The sequence below is a fragment of the Macaca thibetana genome, chromosome 8 (assembly GCF_024542745.1).
Source record: "Macaca thibetana thibetana isolate TM-01 chromosome 8, ASM2454274v1, whole genome shotgun sequence".
Classification (NCBI taxonomy): domain Eukaryota; kingdom Metazoa; phylum Chordata; class Mammalia; order Primates; family Cercopithecidae; genus Macaca; species Macaca thibetana.
The window spans coordinates 19167831-19178275 of NC_065585.1; the positions used below are offsets into that span (position 1 = coordinate 19167831).

General features: G+C 36.4%; 1 long non-coding RNA gene across 1 annotated transcript in view; it reads left to right on the top strand.

Annotated features, from left to right (window-relative positions):
- LOC126961406 (uncharacterized) overlaps positions 1-8925 on the top strand; it is a 52792-nt gene extending 43867 nt beyond the window's left edge. The window contains exon 6 of the long non-coding RNA XR_007728292.1: positions 100-8925. This is a non-coding gene — a long non-coding RNA (uncharacterized LOC126961406). The remainder of the gene's footprint in view (positions 1-99) is intronic.
- Positions 8926-10445: the final 1520 nt, after the last annotated feature.

Sequence of the window (10445 nt, forward strand, 5' to 3'; positions counted from 1 at the left end):
AAGAGAGAAATTTGTACTGAAACTAGGATACCGTTCTAAGGGCTACACCCCAGAAAACGCATGCCGGTGTTCATCTTGTTTCTTTTTGTTTTCCTACAGTACTACTAGAAGGAAGTGTGGTGTTCCTGCAGTGAATGAGCACAAGATTTAAAGAAACTATTGTGGTGCAGGTGCTATCTGTATTTACGTAACTCATGGGAATGGGGGACTAGAAATGGATGAGCAGAGCTGGAAAAATGAAATTGTTACCTGTTTTTAGAATACAGTCTATATTAGTGTGTTCTTGCATTGCTCTAATAAAATACCTGAGACTGGGTAATTTATAAAGAAAAGAGGTTTAATTGGCTCATGGTTCTGAAGGCTATACAGGAAGGATGATGCTGGCATCTGCTTGGTTTCCAGGCAGCCTCAGGAAAGTTACAATCATGGCCCAAGGCAAAGTGGAAGTAGGCACATCACATGGCTGGGACAGGAGCAAGAGAGGGATGGGAGGTGCCACACCCTTTTAAACAACCAGATCTCATGAGAACTCACTATTGTGATGACAGTACCAAGAGGGAAATCTGCACTCATGATCCAATCACCTCCCACCAGGCCCCACCTCCAACATTGGGGCTTACATTTTGACATGAGACTGGAGGGGGACAACACCCAAATTATGTCAGAGTCCCATCCAAGTGCGGTGGCTCATGCCTGTAATTCTAGCACTTTGGGCGGACAAGGCAGAAAGATCACTTGAGGCCGGAAGTTCAAGGCTACAGTGAGCTGTGACGGCATACCACTGCACTCCAGCCTGGGCAACAGAGTGAGATCCTTTCTCCAGAAGAAAATAAAATAGTAAAAGCTATTTGTCTTAAAACATATATCAGATTATTTAAAGAGGGTAAGATATTACTATAGCAGATCAAGAAATATCAACATCAATAATAATGGTGATGCTCAACTAGGCCTGTGTTCTAAACTGGCAGTGAATAATTATCCACAGGTGTGGTTTGAGGGACACAAGATAACCACTTTAACCTCAAAGGATTTTCCCTACCAGGATTCTACAGAGCTTGAAATTCTTGTTTTTCCAGTTTAGACTGCCCCAAAAAGGATTCCATTAAAAAGCACATATGTTTCCTTGGAATAATAATAACACTAGGAATGCTATTTGGCCTAGATTACTTTATCATGTAGACAAAAAACTTGAAGTAGAAAGAGGTGAGGAAAGTGGGAAGAAAGGGCGATAGAGAACCAGGCTACCCATATATCTCTACTCAACTTGTAGACCTGCACTGTACCATATAGTAGGCTCTATTCACATATGGCTATTTAAACTTAAATGTAAATTAAATAAAATTAAGCATTCAGCTCCTCCATCACTGTAGGCATATGTCAAATGCTCAATAGTCACATGAGGCTAGTAGCTAACATAGTGGTCAGTGCAGACACAGAACATTTCCATCAAAGTTCTATTGAACAGTATTGCCCTGGTAAGTGACTCTCTTTGAAGGAACATATCATATACTTCAGAAGTGCTAGACTTAAAAAAAAGAGCTAAGCACATTGTGCCAGAGAGAGAGAGCTGTAGTATCTTGCAGGCTTTTTAAACTGTGACATACAAAGAACTAAGAAGCAGGGTTTTTGTTACCTAATAAGCTACATGGAAAAAGAGCAAAGTGGGTCACAGAGATAAAGATTCAGACAGAACAAGCCAGCAGCCTCTTCCTTAGCAACCCAAAATGAAACAGTTCACCGGTGGGCACTAAATGAAAACCAATTGTAAAACACGTTTTGTTCTGTAGAGCTATTGACTATAATCATGTGTTGTACGCTTTATAAAGTTCTCATGGCAGAGTGGGATCAGTGTCTCACAGATTTCCTTTGTCATCTTTAGTGTTTTGCTTGATGGTGTCCTATAATTCCCACAGGCTTTCTTTACTCTTTTTTTTTTTCCTTTTTGTTCCTCTGACTGGGTAATTTCAAATGACCTGTCTTTGAGCTCATTGATTCTTTCTTCAGCTTGATTGAGTCTACTGTTGAAGCTCTCTATGGAATTTTTTAGCCCTTTGTCATCTTTATAAGCTCCAACTGGTAGAAACCCTCCATGTATTTTATAGACAGGAAAGTCACTACCTGATCATAAGAATTAGATGAGCATCAAGATTATGGAAGTTAGTTGTTGTTGTTGTTTTCAATGTAAGTAATCCAAACTTAAACCAACATCTATATAACCCAGAAGTCCATATTTTTAAACCATACCATGTCATCTCCATAAGGAAGAAAAAATATTATGAAGGGGTTGTTTTGGCCAGAAATATGTTCAGAGAAGGCTGCTATGATGTTACATTGGGGAACACATGGCCTGATCATAGTTAACCATAGGCTTAGGATATTTATGATTTATCTGAATCTCAATACCCATTTCTATAAGGTGACGTATTCAGACAAAATTATCTTGGGCCCCTTTTACTCTTGCATAATTGTTTAATTCCCTAGGATTCTGTAAAGAACTCAATATGAAGCCTCTGTAAGTGAGGATTACTTTATTATCCACTAAAATAGTTCTATTGGTACATATTATTTTAGTGTTAAGAAAGGACATCAGTGCACATTAGCTGGCCGCAAAATTGATAGTTAACAAATTGACTCGCTAGCCAACTTTTTCAGTGCATTGAATGCTAAAAGGTATTTTTTTAATTAAAAAGAAATTACCAGAGAAAAAGGACTATAGTCAAATTTTTGCCAGATTCATCACCACAATAATTTTTGCATATGTATGTCATCACATTTGCATTGTCTTTGCCCCTCCCTTTCCCCCAAGCTAGACATGTTTATGCTTGAAGCTGTTTTGTGAATCCCAAGAAAGCATTTGAAGAAAATTAAAAATCTCTGCCAAAAACTATAACCATCTCTGAGCTTGGTTATAAAGTTTAATTGGAAAACTGATATTAAGTATGCATCTTCATTACATTTTGAAAACATGAATAATATATGTAATCGTCCAAAGACTGTGCTAGAAATGTTGCCACATTATTCAAACACAAATGGAAGTACACTGTATTATCAATTAGTGTCCAGTTTCTTTGGAAGAACAAGAAAAAAAAAATCTGTTGAACCTCAGCTTGTGATTTACATTCTCAAATATGTTTATTCACAAGCCTAAAAAGCACGTTAGTAACAGTTGCCAAAGCAGTTGCCAAGACAACTTATCCCTGGATTTAGTATTATTGCATCAGGAAAAACGCCTACAAGGAATTTAATTAACTAACGCCTCATCCTCCTTGGCCAAAGAAGGATGGATTTTCTTTCAACCCAATGTCCCTAAAGAATGAGATTCGATGGAATCAAGGTAGACACAGACACGCAAATAGACTCACATACACACACACACACACACTCACAAATGCTGGATGAGTGTACAATAACGAGGCTAGTTTCCAGATATGGTTTTTTAAAAATCTGCCTCAGTAGTTCCTACATGTTTATTGAGTGAATGTGGATAAATATGTAGCTAGGGTTTTCTATGTACATATATATGTACATGGAAATATACATATATACATGTAATATATATATAACATGCAATTACACATATATTTATAATGTGTATACATTATTTTTTCTCTCTTTTCAATAAGAAATAGACAGTTTATAAGAAATTTAACTGAAACAAAAAACTAGCACCAAAGGAAAGATACATCAGATATCTACACATCAGATACACATCCAAACCACCAGGCTTAATCTGGATCCCTCCCACCAACAACACAACCTGGAAATTCTCTCAAAGCACTTAGCTGAAATAATTGCAGGGCTCACCTCATTTGTTTTCTGTCTCTCAGGAGTTATTGCCTTCTGTTGTCTGATATCTACTGTTTTAAAAATTATTGTGTCATGTTTTGTCTAGTTTTTTAGTTTCCGCAGCAGAGCTAATATAGTCAGATATAAAATTGATAGGTATTTTATAATTATAAAGAGTATAATTCATCATTGACTCTGAGCTTTCAGCTAGCCACAGCAGCAATGGAAATAGAACAAATCACATAGCTTGCATTATTCTCCACAGAAAGAAATGTTTCTACAATACCAAATTCTAAAAGAAACCATGACTTGGAGGAAGGGGTGTGCTTGAAAACCATGTATATTTTTTACTAGCATTACAAAATTCCCAATATAAGTGTCATACTTTGTTCCTCATTTTCTGCGCATGCTTCTATCTCATTTAATAATCAACACTCACCACTAACATCCAATATCTACAGAGCTAGTAGAATATGCTGTGCAAATTTTAAGAATATTATTATATACTTGAATATATTATTATATTCTTCTTCCTACCTGCTGCTCCTAAGTATTTCATGTTTATATGCTGTTAATAATTATATTTATTTCAATTTCCAAGTATTTATTGCTAACATATTTAAATACAATTGAATTTTGTATGTTAGTCTTCTATCTTGCAACTTTGCTAAACTTAATTATTAGTTCAAATAACTGTTACATAAACTCCATGAGATTATCTACTTAAAAAATGAGGCTGCCTGCAAGTAAAGACAGGTTTACCTCACCATTTTCTTTCTTCCTTTTTTTTTTTTTTTTTTTTTTTTGGTGTGTAGTGATATCTCGTTGTGGTTTTATTTTGCATTTTCCCATGGCTAATTATGTCGAGTATCTTTTCACATGTTTTTTTACTATCTGTATATCCTTCTTAGTGAGATATCTGTTTGTCATTTGCCCATTTTCTGATTGGACTGTTGCTTTTTACTATTGAATTTGAGACTTTTTATTTTATTTTATTTTTATTTTACTTTAAGTTCTAGGGCACATGTGCACAACATGCAGGTTTGTTACATATGTATACATGTGCTATGTTGGTGTGCTGCACCCGTTAACTCATCATTTACATTAGGTATATCTCCTAATGCTATCCCTTCCCCCTCCCCCAACCTCACGACAGGTCCCAGTGTGTGATATTCCCCACCCTGTGTTCATGTGTTCTCATTGTGCAATTCCCACCTATAAGTGAGAACATACGGTGTTTGGCTTTCTGTCCTTGTGACAGTTTGCTCAGAATGATGGTTTCCAGCTTCATCCATGTCACTATAAAGGACATGAACTCATCCTTTTTTATGACTGCATAGTATTCCATGGTGTATATGTGCCACATTTTCTTAATCCAGTCTATCATTGATGGACATCTGGGTTGGTTCCAAGTCTGTGCTATTGTGAATAGTGCCACAATAAACCTACTTGTGCATGTGTCTTTATAGCAGCATGATTTATAATCCTTTGGGTATATCCCCAGTAATGGAATGGCTGGGTCAAATGGTATTTCTAGTTCTAGATCCTTGAGGAATCGCCACACTGTCTTCCACAATGGTTGAACTAGTTTATAGTCCCACCAACAATGTAAAAGCATTCCTATTTCCCCACATCCTCTCCAGCACCTGTTGTTTCCTGACATTTTAATGATCGCCACTCTAACTGGTGTGAGATGGTATTTCTTTGTGGTTTTGATTTGCATTTCCCTGATGGTCAGTGATAATGAGCGTTTTTTCATGTGTCTGTTGGCTGCATAAATGTCTTCTTTTGAGAAGTGTCAGTCCATATCCTTCGCCCACATTTTGATAGGGTTGTTTGTTTTTTTTCTTATAAATTTGTTTAAGTTTTTTGTAGATTCTGGATATTAGCCCTTCGTCAGATGGGTAGATTGTAAAAATGTTCTCCCATTACATAGGTTGTCTGTTCACTCTGATGGTAGTTTATTTTGCTGTGCAGAAGTTCTTTAGTTTAATTACATCCCATTTGTCAATTTTGGCTTTTATTGCCATTGCTTTTGGTGTTTTAGTCATTAAGTCCTTGCCCATGCCTATGGCCTAAATGGTATTGCCTAGGTTTTCTTCTAGGGTTTTTATGGTTTTAAGTCTAACATTTAAGTCTTTAATCCATCTTGAATAGATTTTTATATAAGGTGTAAGGAAGGGATCCAGTTTCAGCTTTCTACATATGGCTAGCCAGTTTTCCCAGGACCATTTATTAAATAGGGTATCCTTTACCCATTTCTTGTTTTTGTCAGGTTTGTCAAAGAGCAGATGGTTGTACATGTGTGGTATTATTTCTGAGGGCTCTGTTCTGTTACATTGGTCTGTATCTCTGTTTTGGTAACAGTACCATGCTGTTTTGGTTACTGTAGCTTTGTAGTATAGTTTGAAGTCAGGTAGCATGATGCCTCCAGCTTTGTTCTTTTGGCTTAGGATTATCTTGGCAATGTGGGCTCTTTTTTGGTTCCATATAAACTGTAAAGTACTTTTTTTCCAATTCCATGAAGAAAGTCATTGGTAGCTTGATGGGGATGGCATTGAATCTACAAATTACCTTGGGCAGTATAGCCATTTTCACAATATTGATTCTTCCTATTCATAAGCATGGTATGTTCTTCCATTTGTTTGTGCCCTCTTTTATTTCATTGAGCAGTGGTTTGTAGTTCTCCTTGAAGAGGTCCTTCACATCTCTTGTAAGTTGGATTCCTAGGTATTTTATTCTCTTTGAAGCAATTGTGAATGGGATTTCATCATGGTTTGGTTCTCTGTCTGTTATTGGTGTATAGGAATGCTTGTGATTTTTGCACATTGATTTTGTATCCTGAGACTTTGCTGAAGTTTCTTATCAGCTTAAGGAGATTTTGGACTGAGACGATGGGGTTTTCTAAATATGCAATCATGTCATCTGCAAACAGGGACAATTTGACTTCCTCTTTTGCTAATTGAACATGCTTTATTTCTTTCTCTTTCCTAATTGCGCTTGCCAGAACTTCCAACACTGTGTCGAATAGGAGTGGTGAGAGAGGGTATCTCTGTCTTGTGCCAGTTTTCAAAGGGAATGCTTCCAGTTTTTACCCATTCAGTATGATATTGACTGTGGGTTTGTCATAAATAGCTCTTATTATTTTGAGACACGTCCTATCAATACCTAGTTTATTGAGAGATTTTAGCATGAAGGGCTGTTGAATTTTGTTGAAGTCCTTTTCTGCATATATTGAGACAATCATGTGGTTTTTGTCTTCGGTTCTGTTTATATGCTGGATTACATTTATTGATTTGCTTATGTTGAACCAGCCTTGCATCCCAGGGATGAAGCCAATTTGATTGTGGTGGATAAGCTTTTTGATGTGCTGCTGGATTCAGTTTGCCAGTATTTTATTGAGGATTTTTGCAATGATGTTCATCAGGTATATTGGTCTAAAATTCTCTTTTTGTTGTTGTTGTTGTGTCTCTGCCAGGCTTTGGTATCAGGATGATGTTGGCCTCATAAAATGAATTAGGGAGGATTCCTGCTTTTTCTATTAATTGGAATAGTTTCAGAAGGAATGGAACCAGCTCTTGTTTGTACCTCTTTTCAATCTGGATGCACTTTTTTTCTTTTTCTTGCCTACTTGCACTAGTTAGAACATCCAGCACAGCATCAAGTAGAAGTGATGAGAGCAGATAATCCTTTCTTGGTCCTGATTTTAAAGAAAAATAATTTTTCCATTTTTAAGTATAATGTTAACTATAGGTTTTCACAAAGGCCCTTTAATAAGTTGAGTGTGTTTTCTTTTTCATTCTGGTTTGCTGAGAGTTTTTATCAAGAGTTGATGTTGCCTTTTTCCTTGTCCTTGTATACTTTTCTACATGTGTGCAACCAATCAGTACTCAAATGAAGACTAGAGGGAGAACTCTGCAGTTTTTCAGAGTCCTCTCTGTGTACTACTTTCTCTTCTCTGGTACTTTACCCTGTAAACTCTAGACACTTCAGCTTCCTTATATTCCCAAGTCGACTTCCCCAATGTGCAGAGACCACCAGGCTCAATCTGGATCCCTCCCACTAGCAATACAACCTGGAAATTCTCTCAAAGCAGTTAGCTGAGATAATTGCAGGATTCACCTCATTTGTTTTCTATCTCTCAGGAGTTATTGCCTTCTGTTGTCTGATATTTAACATTTTAAAAATCATTGTGTCATATGTTTCATCTAGTTTTTTAGTTTCTGCAGAAGAGTTAACATAGTTTCTGTTATCCCATCTTGGTTGGAAGCCACAATCTCTTCTGGACGATTTTTATACATGCACGTTCCTAGGGCTTACTTCATACATAAATTGTGGACTAATCATTCTTGAGAATCTGCATATTTTCAAAACTCTCCACTGAATTTATTAATAATTCCAGCTTGTGAAGTATAGATTTATCCACTATCTTATATCTAACAAAATCTGTGGTCTGTGGGGTGAGTTTTAGGACATGACAAGGATCATAGACCCAGGTTCTATGACCCTGTAGCCACAACATTTTCCACTCTCTCCCGTGTGTACAACCAGTGTGTCTGCTACATTAAAGCCAATGCTGAGAAGCCAAATTTAATTTTCTATACGTTTCATTAATTATTAATCATCTAAATATTAGAAAGACTATAACAGAAATTGGGATACTCAGTAGAAACTGGATACTTCTTGCCCTGTTGTAAATATCACACACTTGTACCAGAGGACAAAGGAACAATGACAGTTTTACTGCATATGTAAGATGTGATCATCATCCTAAAGAGAAAGCCATCAAAGTTTTGATGCAGTGAATATCCACCAAGATTGTTATCATCCTTTGTTCTTTAAGTGTTACTGGATACCTTTCCAAGGCAGCACCACTTCAGTAATGGTGTTTCCTAGTAGTATCGGATAGTCTTAGAAATGCTTTAAAACACAGCCAAGTAATCACCTCCTCCATGTTATCTTCTCACAAAATTCTGGGCAACTTTAATTGCTCTCACTTCTGCATGTTTATTGTGGAGGACATGTAGCATTATTTTAGCCTTCTTTATTGTATACAGAGAATTTGTATTTGTATGAATAATACTTGTATCAGTACACAAGTAAAGTTTTCTATTTCATGAAAATTATTGATTGGTAATCCATTCCTCCTTTTCAGTTATTCTAGAAATGTTCAGAAAATTAGAAGATATGATAATATATATTACATAATGTGAATGTATAATTATGAATAAATTTCAATAACATAATTTAACTATGTATCATATGAATATAGATTTATTTCTTCTTTTCTGGAATTCTGCCTGGGAATATCTGAAAAATATATAACTGGGTTATATTAAATTTAATTAATATTAAACAGCATTAAGTTGGCAAGCTCCCTGTCTGCTGTACTGCCAAATTTCTGATCTCATGGGTATCTAAACTGGCTTACAATGACTACGTATGTAGAACATTGTTTCCGCTTGGGATTATTTTATCCTAAGCATGCCCTGACACTACAGCTAAAATCCCCAGGATGTTTCAAGTTCCCTCTGACACCACTGATTTTTAGGAAGTCAAGGAAAATAACCCTTGGCAGGGCTTAATAACTCCACACAAATGTTGAACTTATAATTAAATGTTATTCCTTTGTTCTTCAGATCATCTTCTAAATTATTCATAGCCTGTCAAACTTAATTTCTAAATAAAGTAATGAAGTTTTGTTATCATTCAACAGTCTGATTTTAAGCCCCAGTGCTATATTTTACCTGTAAGCTTTGACTGACTCTGAAGATGAAAAAGGATAGGTGGGCTATGTGTACATGTGCAGCCTAAACTATGACTGTCTTACCAATCTCAATAAGGACCTGATGAGGTACAAACTCAGCTGACAATGAACTCAAGCTCCTGTAACTGAGGTTCATGAATATATTTTCTCTGCAAAGGGCTTTCTAATATTATATTTCTTATATTAGTTGAGGGAGGGGTGATGGTGGTAATCAGAATTACCTGGGATAGTGAGGAAGAGAATGGAGAAGACTTCAGCATATATAGTTTGACAAGACCCTCAAGAAGATCATTTTTAAACTTCCCAAAGTGACAAATCACTGACCCAACCAATGCCCTATTAGCCATGGCTACAATTCAAGCTCCAAGGAGCTTTCAAAAATCCTTACTACCCAGGTCACATCACAGGCCAGATTAGAAGATTTGACTTGGACCCAGCACCCATACTTTAAAGAAGGACCTTGGAGAGGCAAGATCCACTGAGAACATGGGACTTGCTAAGACTGGAGTTAGAATAAATAGCTGCCTCCCATTAGAGTGGCCACAAGGAGAGTCCCTCTCCACTTCTCTCTAGACATGTTTAAAACAAAGGATTGGCTATGCCCTACAGGGAAGGTGTTATCTTTACATAAACAATTTTTAAAATTGTGATAAAATACACACAGTGTAAAATTTACCCTCTTCATCATTTTTAAGTATATAGCTCTGTAGTGTTAAGTATATTCATATTGTTTTGCAACCGATCTCTACAACTTCTTCACCTTGTAAAACTGAAACTCTATAACCATTGAACACCAACTCTAGTTTTCCGCTCTCTGCAAACCCTGGAAACAACCATTCTACTTTGTGTTTCTACGAGTTTGCCTATTTTTGATACTTTATATGAATGGAAT